Here is a 12,249-nt window from a genome sequence, read left to right as displayed (position 1 = left end):
GAGGGCGACGACGAGGGGATTTCGGCGTGTTCGAGGGCAAGGTCGAGAAGGGGTCCAAGGCCGGGCCGTGGGGCCTGTCGTGGGCGCAGGTGGAGGCGATGACAGGCGGGTTCACCTCCACCGTGGTCGCGCGAGGGCGGGTTCAGCACCGTGTACCTCGCGCGCCTCTCCGGCACGCTTGCCGCCATCAAGGTCCACTGCAGCGAGTGCCTCCACCGCTCGTTCCGCCAGGAGTTCGACGCGCCCTAGCGCGTCCGGCACCCACACATCGTCCGCCTCCTCATCTTTTGCGAACAGCAAGGTTGGTGCCCCTGCTGTGCTTTCTATGTGTGTTCCAGCGTCTCGTGATAGTGCGCGATGTCATGCTGACGGGTTCTGGATTTTGTTTGATGGAAAAATCTGCTGGCAGAAATGTTGTGATAGTCTGGCTATATTGCTGAAATAAAGTTTGAAGGGGCAAGGGTATTGTTGGGGGAAATATTAATGACCTCCTAATGCCGCTTAAAGCAACAGTCATGAAGGCCCAGGCCCACCTGCGGTAATTACGATTACCGCCGACCCAGTAGAGGTAGAGAACATCCCACTCCGTCTCGCCCGACCCAGGGCCCCGGGGTCGGACAATCCCGACCCCTCGATGGCGGGACTCCGCCTCGCCCGACCGCGGTCCTAGGGTTGGGAGCGCCCGACCCCTCGCCGCAAGGCTCCGCTTCGCTCGACCCCGGGCGTAGGGGGTCGAACTCATCCGGGCCCACGAGACAAGTGTCCACCTCGGGCGCAGACCGACGGACGAGGGCGCGGATCTTGTGGCCCCCCAGCGGTCTTGCCATAAATGCACCGCGGCTCTGGCACGCAGAAAGGCGCCCGTGCCCCTCGACGTGACACGCCACAAGTACCCGAGCGGAACACTGTAGCCACGATCGGACAGGCTACAGTGGCCGCAGATCCCCCTGATTTGCAGCAGGGCACTCATGGCTTGCGCCGCCCGGAGCAGGAGGAAGTCGCGCCCGTCCTCGCGCCCCACGCATCCGGCGACAGGGACGCGACGTCCACCTTCCACGGGCCGTCAGCAGATAGCGGGATCCGCCGCCTCCCCCAACAGACACAGGTGCCATGACGAAACACCATCATCACGCCTGGCGGCGACAGCCGTCGAGGAGACCATCGACGGGACGCGACGGTGGCCGCCCTCCTCCGGAAGACGCGCCGGTAGGAGCCGAAGGCCGGCGAGGGCACCGGTGGCCTGGGGACTTGGTCCCTCTCCTTGTGTTGTATTCTACCTAGCTTTATTTATCTCTTTTACTTCTCCTGACAGCTGGTCTCACCTGTAACCTCGGTGGCCTCCTTGCGCTATAAAAGGAGAACCGGGGGCCTGAGACAGGGGGGGGGCTTCCAAGCCAACAGAACACACTCACACCTACTTAGAGCATCAGTGCACACCCAAGAGGCCTGGGATCAGCTCCCTCTCTCGCACTCCTGTAACCCCTACTACAGAACCCCGCGTGGGCAACACGAGCATATCCCGATACTGGACGTAGGGCGTTCCTTTGCCCGAACCAGTCTAAACCCCGTGTCTCTCACGCCACCATCCGAAGCCTTACGTGCATAATAGAAATTTACTAATCTAAGTCTTGACCCGCTAATCTTGACAACGACAGGTATACTTATCCTTTATAAGTTTATTGATACATGTTTGATGAGGATCTATTATTATATGGGTTATAGGGTCTAGCACCAAATTGCCACATAGTTATAGTGTGTTGTGGTAAAGACATTTTTTTTTGGCTGGTGGCAAGTGTCATGTTTCTTCGGTGTCCGGCAACAAATTTTGCCTTTTAACTAGGATGGATATGGATGTCTGAAAATCCGAATTATACTTATTCATATCCGCCTTAAACGCTAATATGGATATCTGTATTCATATTCGATTTTAATATGAATGTCAAATGCATATATTTGAATTCGATTTTTGGTATTTTTCTCTATCCGACTAAAGATTCGTATTCGAAAAAAAGTGAAATATCCAACATTATCAGTATTCACGAAGAATAAAGTACCCATAAACTCATCTTAAACTTATTTTTTGACTAATTACTAATGATAAATGATGTTAACTTTAATATAACTAATAAATTAATTGTGTACACCATTTCAACTATTAAAAGTTATCTATTTGACAAATGACTAATTATGTTAGTCCAATATTAATATTAATATATAGTGATAAAGTTTAATTAATTTTAATATGGCTAATCATATTAGTTTTAAATACATTACCCTATATTATTTAATTAATAAATTATATTTATATGTAATAATGTAAATATTTTCTTATTAAATAATTTATATATTTATGGAATTATTTATTTAAATTATATTCATTTGATATATTTAATAATTGAAATATTTATTAATAAACATATTATTTAAAATAAGCTATCTATTGTGTATTATCTTCATAATTTACTCTCTACTTGGAGCATGATTTTTCATCTACTATAAAACCATCGACAAAGAAAAAGTATACTCGATATGACGCTATGTTCCAAGTGGAGTAAGTATTTGAATCCAAATCTAAATTTGAACTATTTGTTTTGTATTCGTATCTGATATGATATGATTCGTATTCGAATTGGAATTAAAATGTGGTAAATAGTGCTATCCGAATTTGATTCCATGCGTATTCGATCCGAATCCATCCCTAATTTTAACGGCAATGATCTCTGGAGCTTCGTGAAACCAGACTGAGTTAGTCACTAACTAGCACAAACATCATAGGCCAGTTTGCTAGGGTTTTGGGTCCTGCAAAAACAGCTCCGGCTCTTGCTCCTTTGGTGAAGCAGCTTCCTTGATGGAGCTGAAACCATTTTGGAAAACGATTGGTAATACGGCTCTTCCGGTTTTCCATGAATATATGAAAAATGTCACATGTCCAATATGTCCCTAACTACATGACTTTGTTATATAGATGAATTTTATGTTTTTTAAATTTATAATGTGATTTCATATAAAATGTGAGAAGGATTAATTAAAATAATTATAGATTAAGTCAATATTTTCTCTTTCTTTTTTCTCTCTCTTCCTTATCGATTCCTTTATCTTTTTGCACAGCCTTTCTTTCTTTCTCCCTTCTTTCTGTTTCATCTTCGTTATTCGTTCCTCCTCTTTCTCCACGTCGAGTCACCGAGTCACCGATCCGGTCCAACCTTGTGACACCGCTTTTGCTCTGCCACACGCCATGTCTCCATGTCCATACGTTGCTGTTGTTGCGCCGCTGCTGCTCTGCCGATGCAGCACCCACCCGTCCGAGGTGTCCGTGCTCCAAGCGAGGCCTGGCCGCGCGGCTGCGTCAACACTAGCTAGGTTTGGAACGAGTCAAGGGATGTGCCCAGGCCCACCGCCAATGGCCTCCCGGCCGCACGCCGCACACCGCACGTTGACAGTAAGCGAGAGCCAGAGAGGAGGCGCGGTGGCATTTGTGCCATAATAATTCTGAACTTGGGGGCCAATTTCGTTCCTATACCTGCGGGGATCATCTTCGGAAACCTTCGGACGGAGCTACATTTTCTGGCTCCACCTTCTCAGTACATTTTTGGCTCCAGCTCCAGGGTGGCTTCAGAAGCCCTTTTTTCAAGGCCATTTGGCAGAGCTCTGGCAAAAGCTTCGGCAGGAGCCAGAGTTGAAGCCCTGCCAAACTAGCTCCTAACAATACACCGGAGGCTCTTGGACTTGTCCATGTGCCACTTAGATCCACGAACTTGCAAAATGAGTTTCAAAATGAGTTTATGGCACCATCAACCTGCTATGTTGTGCCATTTAGGTCTGTAACCCTTCGCAGGGACCTTTTCGCCGACATAGCATTGCCAGCGTGGACATGACCGTGTTTAGGCAGGAGTTTTGCCGCTGTCAGAGGATGGAGTTTTTGCACATAGGTCCCTACCATGCTCATAAAAGCAAAAGAGCCCATCTTCTCCAATCGTCTCTGTGTCTACCTGACTCCCTCCGCCCCCTTCTTTCCCGTTGCTTGAGCGCTCCCTCCCCATGTCAGATCGACGGCATGGGAGGCGATTCAAGCGCGTCCGCCTCAGATCCACAAGGGTTGCCGCTGATTTGGTGCACGGAGTGTGGAATGAGGCAAGTGGTTCGCCGTATCTCGCAGAAGACATGGAGCTTAGGGCGGGTCTTCTACTTGTGCACTAGGTACAAGGTGAGTTAGGGTTGAAATTGGAATGGGTTTGCGTTCTTTGTGTTTTTCCTGCTGATGATTTTGTCATTCTTGTAGTGTGATGGAGCCGGTTGTCCATTTTGGTTTTGGGAAGAGGAATATGTGGATATGCTGGTGGGCAAAAGAGGAAATGGTGATGGCCAAGGAAGCAGGAGCAATGTTGGCAGAGCAATTGCACAAGAAGACTACTACATGAAGAGCGAAGCTACAATTGGTGTTGGACACGGTGTGGTGAACAAAGAAGCTGAATTTGTAGGACTTATGAAAGAAGCAGTTGTTCTGATGAAGGCAATATTCATAAGTTCAGTGTGTATCCTCTTTGTGATGTTGTTGAGCCTGTTTGTTCAGCTAATGAAATGATGTTGTACTGAAGTGATGAATGAAAAATAATTTAATGTATATGATGCTACTACTGAACTCAATATTTAAGTGGTGAACACCAAACATAATTTTGTTGCTTGGAGTAACAGCAACCATTCCATCATAATATTTGTATAGACATTGTTTTGGTGGGACTTGTTTGTTAACCAAAAGAGCAAAATATGCAATGCTACTTCCGGCATAATTTCTGTCATGCACTACCTATCTTTGATGAGTTAAGTTCTGGAAGAACCAAAAGAGCATTACAAGTTTGTGATCATCCTATACAAAAGATTCACAAAACTAAAAGCAGTTTGTGTTGCTGCTGTACAAAAGCACTACAGAGACAGTTTGCAGTTAGGTGGTGGACGTTAAGCCTTCTTTTTTGGCTGTGCAGCCCTGCTTTTCTTGCCAGCTTCCTGGGTGGTAGACTTTGTGGCGTTCCTTGACTTATTAGCAGGATCAGCAGAAGCCTTGCGCTTAGTAGCTTTTGATCTCCCTTCCTTTGTTGCTGTTGTAGGTGGTACTGGCCTTGGAACAGGTATGTTTGACTTGATGAATGCAGGTTCTGGCAATGGTGGAGGCTACTGCTGCCTTGTGCTTATCTGAGAGGACTGACAAAAATAGGTAGTTAGCTCATGACATAGCAATGCATGGACTGACACAAAAAAAGTTGGTGTGGTTACCTCTGCATCCAGTTGAGACTTGAGAGACCATAGTGTTTGACAGTTGAGAGAGTAATGGTTGACTTCCTTCTGCAAAATGCATGGAAACCTAGCTTATAACTGCTTCCTCATTTCCATATTCTCCTTCAAACAAGTCTTGTGTTGGCACTGATGTATTCCTTTGATGTTGCAGTTTGGGCCTGATTCCAGCTTTTCTAAGTTCACATCCTCCCCTGTTGTGGCCCATTCCTCCACAACAACTGCAATTGATTATTGTACCATGCTTGGACATTTTAGGCCCATACTTGTCTTCCACCTCATGAGGTTGCTTCCTTCTGTTCTTTGGAGGCTTACCAACCTTCTTTTCATACACAAGAGGCAGAATTTCAAGTCCTTCCACTTTGTGCCACGTGCTCTTATCATTGCAAGGCCAAATCTTTGAACCATATGCAAGTAGGTAACTAGCATAGTAGTAGCATTCATGGACAACTGATTCTGGAGGAATCCTTTCATTCCTCAAGCAAGCTATTGTATGGGAGCAAGGCTCTAACCAAGTTTGTGGAGGCATCTTTTCTAACCACGCGAAAGCTTTCTGGTTTAACGTTCTCATTTGTCCATGTTCTCATTCCATCTAACTACTGTTGTAGATCTAGCACAAGCCCAAAGTTGGCTCTTCAAGTTCTCACCTTTGAAATGTTGTTGGAAATTGGAGTAAAGATGCCTCACACAGAACTTGTGCTCAGCTTCTGAAAACACCGTGCCCAGTGAAACCATAACCAATGTGTCACTGTCTGAGGCAATAATTCACCCATCTGAGATATCCTTCCCAGGTAACAACCAATGTATCTTCAAAGTACTTGATTGGTGATAGTTCAGTTGCTCAGCAAAATCATCTAACCACAATGGAGACCAAGTATCTACTTCATAGTAGTCGAATCAGTTCACTTTCTGATCAATGTAAGCCCTGTTAGAACCTGAACCAACAAAGAAACCACCATGCCGCACCTAAACCGTGAATTGATCACTATCAGCACCTATATTACAACATCCGCACAACATTACAACCACAAGCCCCAAAGAAATCAGTCAATATCCATAACCCTAGCCGGAAAAAAATTGCAAATTTCAGCACGCAGAACCAACTAAATCCTCTACACAGACCTCCTACAATGATAACTATCATGGATTGGGGGTTTGATTAACTCACCATATATGGGTGGCGGTTCCCCTTCTCGACACAAGGTGGGCACCATCCCTTAGATTCTCCAAGATCGTCATGGGAACCCGAGCTCAACGAACGGCCCTCGACCCTTTTCCTCCACTGCTTCCTCCCAACGCTGCTCCGATTGCCTTCTTGGCGCTTGCCACCCTATCGTCGCCCGCCTCTTCTCTCTCCCCCAGTGACGAACTCGAAGAGGAGGGAAGGGGAAAGAAAGGAAATTTTTGGGTAAAGGAGGGGGCTCCGTGCTTATCTCCGCTACCGTCCTCATGCGCTCATCATGTGCCTAATGTTGTCCATGCTAGCGATGCCACGTTGATGAAAAGGTCCCTGTGAAGGGTTACGGACCTACAAGTAGAAAAGGTCCCACCTTTTTCTTGCGTCATCCCCCTGTCCAAGCGCCGAGCTGCCGACGTGGGGCCTCATGCTCAATCCCCACTATCCCCGCACTATCCTCATCTGGCCGACAAGCCCGCCGACCCCACTTCCTTCTCCCCGACCTCCTTCTGCCCGTTTAGCCCGCTGCCTCCCAAGTGCCCGTCATCGCCTGTTTCGACTCGCAGCAGCCGGCGTGGCTACGGCGCAGATGGGCCTAGAAGCGAAGCACGACGATAAGGGGTTCATTTAGGATCCACTGCTAAGTGTGGTGCCGGTGGTGGCCGTGGCGCAGAAGGTGGGCGTGGCACAACCGTGTGGCGGTGTCGCCAACCAGTGTTATAGCAGTCCACGATGGCCTTGTTTTTTTTAATTTGAGCAAAGCATCAGTGAGACAACTTGACTGCGCACAATTCTCCAATTATCCTCCTGATAGTTTAATTTCACATGGCCTTGATTGTTTAATTTGAGCAAAGCTATGTTAACCAAATGAGTACTCTGACAACATTAATGTTCATGTCCTGAACTTTCTTTGGTTTGAGATAAGTTCATTTATTTGGCAGTGGGAACAAGTCATCTTTTAATTCATTTCCCGAACTAGATATTTGCTTTCTCTTTTAATTGGATACATTCCTAGTCCACTTGCAGTAGTTGTTGTTCCATAATCAAAGTTGCTTCATCATGTTGGTCGCCATGGTTACTCGAGTCAGAACGTATTAGCTATTTGTGACTTCGGCATGAGATTCACGTTTGCGGTTGCGGGATGGCCGGGATCTGTACATGACATGAGGGTTTTCAAAGATGAGGATGTTGACATGAAAGCATTTAGAGATTCTATAGCAAATGCTTTGTTTGCTAATGAAGAGCAAAGTCATTGTGAGAGGGTCGTATTAACAAATATTATGTATGTGTGAACTTGTATGCTGTTTCATTCATGCATTATGGATTGTTTCTTTTGTCTCGTTCAGTGATGTTGAGCAGCCACATCTTGGGCAACAAATGGTAGCAAGGGCATAATGGGTATATAAACAAACATCCATAAAATCTAATTCTGGAATCTAGGGATCCAAACATGTCCATCCAGATTTTGCCCAGAATCCAGATTTTGAAAATCCAACAAAAATCCAGCTTTTGAAAATCTGTGATATGATCCAAGTGTTGCCTAAGCAGGTCACGAGGATGAATTAGTCGATGTTGCTACCAACTTCCATCCTACTCCAGGGCAGCGACGAGTGGGATGTGTTTGAGTGATGAGAGGTGAATTCTATGGGGCATCGGTGGGGGCAGTCGTCGGTGCATGTGTCCTCACGTACTCATGCGCGATGAGGGGGACGCAGCTACCGCTGAGGTGAACTCAAGAACGACGGCCATGGACAGGGAGGGAGTGAAGGCACCGAAGTGAGCCTATGCTGCTGTGCTATAACAAGTCTACTTAAACTAAACTTGGTTAAGCTGAAATAGGAGGCTTAGACACTAATCTAGCACGTGAAAAGTCCTTTTTGCCCTTAAAAGCTTAAGTTTGGAGTTAATTCAAGACTTGAAATTTTGTATAGAAACTTAAAGTTTTGCCAAACTAAAAGTTGTAGAGTTTTACATTTCTAACAACTTTCTTTATAAGCACTTTCGCTAGTTTGGAGTGAAAGAGGTTCAAAAACTAGATCAAAATTAGTAGCTTTTGAAACTCACTTCAAAAACTCAAGTGCTGAAAACAGTGCAATTCTTTAACTTTGCAGTCCTTTTTCTCAAAGTTTCTAATGTGAACTCAAGTCAAACCCTATCTAAAATTTTTAGTTCTACAAGTCTTTGACAATTTTGATTATTGGAGTTTGGCCAAAATCTGCACAAAAGCTTTTCAAAGTTAGGTCAAAGTTGACCAAAACAGTCAACCCAACCAAAACATCAAAAATATGCTAAGTCTGAGAACAGTCGAAAGTATGTATCTTGGCAAGCAAGTTACTCACAAAACTTACACTAAACTTCAGAAAAAATCCTTTATAAGATTTTTAGTACCAGTCTGTAAAACATCTTTGTCAATAACGCTTTGGCCTAATTCAATTTAAAAACTGTTCAAAATTCGGGTCAAAGACAGCCAAAACCCTGAAATCAGCAAACTTGGAAATCTGCCTAAGTCTGGATGACCGGCGTTCTAGCAAACTTTGGAACCCCATAACTTCAAACTATTTTGTTTTGGAAGTGACACCTTTTCTAAGTTTTAAACCTTCACTTAAGGGCTAACAATCTTAGAAAGGAAAAATTTAAAGTTTAGTTCAAAAATCCCGCTTAAACTCAGCCTAAACCTTGACCCTTTGGCTTGCCTCGTGAACGTCGACGCCAGAGCGCGCCAGCACGTTCTCCCGTGCACCGCCCGCCGTGTGGCTCTCGCTCACCGTCGAGCTCGCCGACGGCCAACCGGCGACCATGACAAGACGACTCGCTCGTCCGGTTGCCCAGTAAGCACCCAACCCGATCCTCCCCTCTGTCATGCATCCCCTTTGCCCCAAACTGAGTGAGCTCTACCCTCTCCCGGCGCGCCATGCCACCGCCAAGAACCGGCCGAGCCACCTCCGCCAACCCCGGTCGCGACCGCGACAGCACGAGGCTCCCGCTTGCCAATAGCTTCACCTGGCAAACCATTTCCGCACGGTTGCTATCCCGCCGGGCCAATGCCCGCAAGATTGCGCCCTGGAGCTTCGCTCCTTCCGCCAATGGTGCCGCCGCCCAATCCCCTGTGCGGCAGTCGCTCCCCTCTCCCCTTCGGCCACACCAGCATCGCCCGTTGGCTCTGCCTTTGCCCTCTACACCTCCCCGACCCTATAAAAGGGGCCAATGCGCCACCTGCGCAGCTCCTCGCACTGGCCAAGCTCCGCCGCCCCTCTGCTCTAAGTGCCACCGCACCACCCTTTCTGTGGAGCCCCCTGCTCCGCGCCACCCCGCGCCTCGCCAACACCTCCGCCCGCTTCACCGGAACCATGCGCACCTCTCCGCGCCGTCCGTTACCCACGAGGAGCCCCTGGAGCATCGGAATGCCGCCGGACTTCGCCGCCACCCGAGCCTTCCTTCCCCACACTGTTCCACCGTCCACATGTCGTCTCCGCGCCCCCAATCGCCACCAAGGCCCCCATAGTGAGCTAGCGCACCTCCCCAGCTACTTCTCCCCCGCGATTAGGCCGGCCATCACTAGAATCGAAGCCGCCCGCCGCCGTGACTCCATAAGGGCATGGGTGTGATTGGGAAAGCTTCGCAGAGGCCTAGTTGTTAGAGTTAAGGGCTTGTCTGCGAGACTTTGAAAACCTTAAGGGGCTCGATGTAAAACTATCTCGATTTATGTGTTTTATTTTGGTAGAAAAATGAAGGAACTTTGGAAATGCACTGAAAAAATTAGGAAGCTCAGAAAAATGTCAAATAAATTTTGTTGGACTCACTGAAGTACCAAGTTTCGTTGAAAAATAACCTTACCCATGTTACTGTTAGAAATAGTGCTCTATGGTTTTATCTCTTGCTTAGGCCTTTTAAACCATGGTAAATCACAGAAAAATGTAATAATGACAAATCCACTTCTAAAGTGTATGTTTCTTTGAATAGAAGCTTGGAAAAATAGTTAGGAACCTGGTGTAGAACTTTGAACCATTGTTTTAACTTTATCTTCAAAATCTAGGGTTAAATCTTCCTTTTTGTATAAGTTTTAATCTAGAGTAGAGAAATTGTGAAACCACTTGAAGTAGCTTAGTTCTGAAGTATAGTTCTTAGGAAAAATATGGAACACCAAGTGTAACTTAATGAGATGTGCCTTTCTATTTGAAGAAAGATAAATAGAAGATAAATATGGGAAGTAGTTGTCCTTCACTAAAAATCATGAAAAATTTGACCCAAGTCTCTGTAACACACTTTCAACCCACTTTTTGGCGCTAGAAATCAGCCGATTGAATTTCTAGCGTCGGACACACGACCTGGGAGAATCTGCTTAACTCCTGTTCGGGTGATCGCCCTGGTGCGGTTCGCACGGCGTGCCAGCCAATCTGACCTATTGATTGGCAAGGAAAGAAACGTGTCAGATCCCAGAGGTTGCAATCGGCTAAGGTTCCGATCTCGAGGAAGCTTATCAGTGAATCGGCCGATTTGCTGTAATAAAGAAATCGGCTATAATACAGCCGATTACCAAGTAACGTTGGTGAAGAAAACTACTAGAGTAAACTAAACAACGCTACAGTAGCAACACTAGGAACAGATCTAATCGGCTATGCAAAAAGCGGTAGATTAAGCAATAAAATACAAGTAAGCCGAAAGCTCTAATTCCAAGCTGGATAACTGGTGATAAAACTAGAAAAACAGGCAAAACCTAGAATTCTAGTAAATATCGATAACTGATGAATAAATCTAAACGAAACGACAGCGATGCGCCCGAAGTTAAAGCTTAGATATTACTCGATAAATGGAACTTACAGAATCGGCTGGAGATCAAGTCGATGCAGCCCTGCCAACCCGTACGAACTCGTGAAAGTAAGAAAAGTATTGGCGAAGTCGCCTACTTGAAAGTAAAGTGCGAGGAAATAGTAGATTGTTGTATTGATTTGATGATGATTACAGATATCTAAAGATGGCTATTTATAGCTTGTTACAACCAATCTCTTAACCGATTAGGACTTTATCTCTAAGTTTAAATGAAAATGAATATTTACAAGCATAACTCGTATCAGAGTTGGTCGTCGCGCTCCTATGGGCCGATCTCCTTTTTACCTTCATAATCCTCTTAAAGCCCATATTGGCCCAACTGCTCCAGCCTCTCAATCGGCCGATCTCCATCAACTCCATCCGCCGAAATACTGCAGTACCAATCGGCCGATCTCCAACTGTAGCACCAATCGGCTGATTCCCAATCATGACCTTGTTGCCTTGCCGCATCAGCCAATTCTCTCCCTTCTTGACGTCGATTCCATATGTGTCAAAATCTAGCGTCAACACATGCCCCCCAGTTTCGGAGTAAAACATAATCTTTACTTCGAAATTCCTTTCAACTTCCCTTCCGAAACAAATGCATTAAAAATATCCTTCCATTTCGCGGTCTTCTGCCTGATGATTGCAATCTTTTCGAAACAGGCGCCCACGACAACCACTCCTCCCGAAAAAATTGAACCGCCGGAGCGGTAAAAATCCCGCTTTTACCCCTTCTCAGACCGTTTTTAAATATCAGTACGTCCCGTACTTCTTTTTCACGAGCCCACATCTTCCTTCTTTGGCGCACTAATCTCCTTCTTCCTCCGGTGTCTCCTTAGCTCCCAATCTCTCCCTCCGATGACCTCTTCCATCTACATTTCATCCAACCTCCCCGATGGCGACACCTTCAGGCACTTCACCAACATCCGAGGTCCCGGAGACGGCTCCACCAGCAGCAGCTCCAGCAGCAATGGCGG

At 46.3% G+C, this 12,249-nt stretch overlaps 1 long non-coding RNA gene across 1 annotated transcript; it reads left to right on the top strand.

Annotated features, from left to right (window-relative positions):
- The first annotated feature begins 3,891 nt into the window (after positions 1-3,891).
- Positions 3,892-4,621, top strand: LOC117851687 (uncharacterized). The gene is made up of 2 exons (XR_011897944.1): positions 3,892-4,204; positions 4,280-4,621. It is a non-coding gene; the product is annotated as an uncharacterized lncRNA (long non-coding RNA).
- The last annotated feature ends 7,628 nt before the right edge of the window (positions 4,622-12,249 follow it).

This window comes from Setaria viridis, chromosome 4 (assembly GCF_005286985.2).
Source record: "Setaria viridis chromosome 4, Setaria_viridis_v4.0, whole genome shotgun sequence".
Taxonomy (NCBI): Eukaryota; Viridiplantae; Streptophyta; class Magnoliopsida; order Poales; family Poaceae; genus Setaria; species Setaria viridis.
Note: the sequence above shows the minus strand (reverse complement) of the source record. Positions and strands in the feature narration are given on the sequence as shown.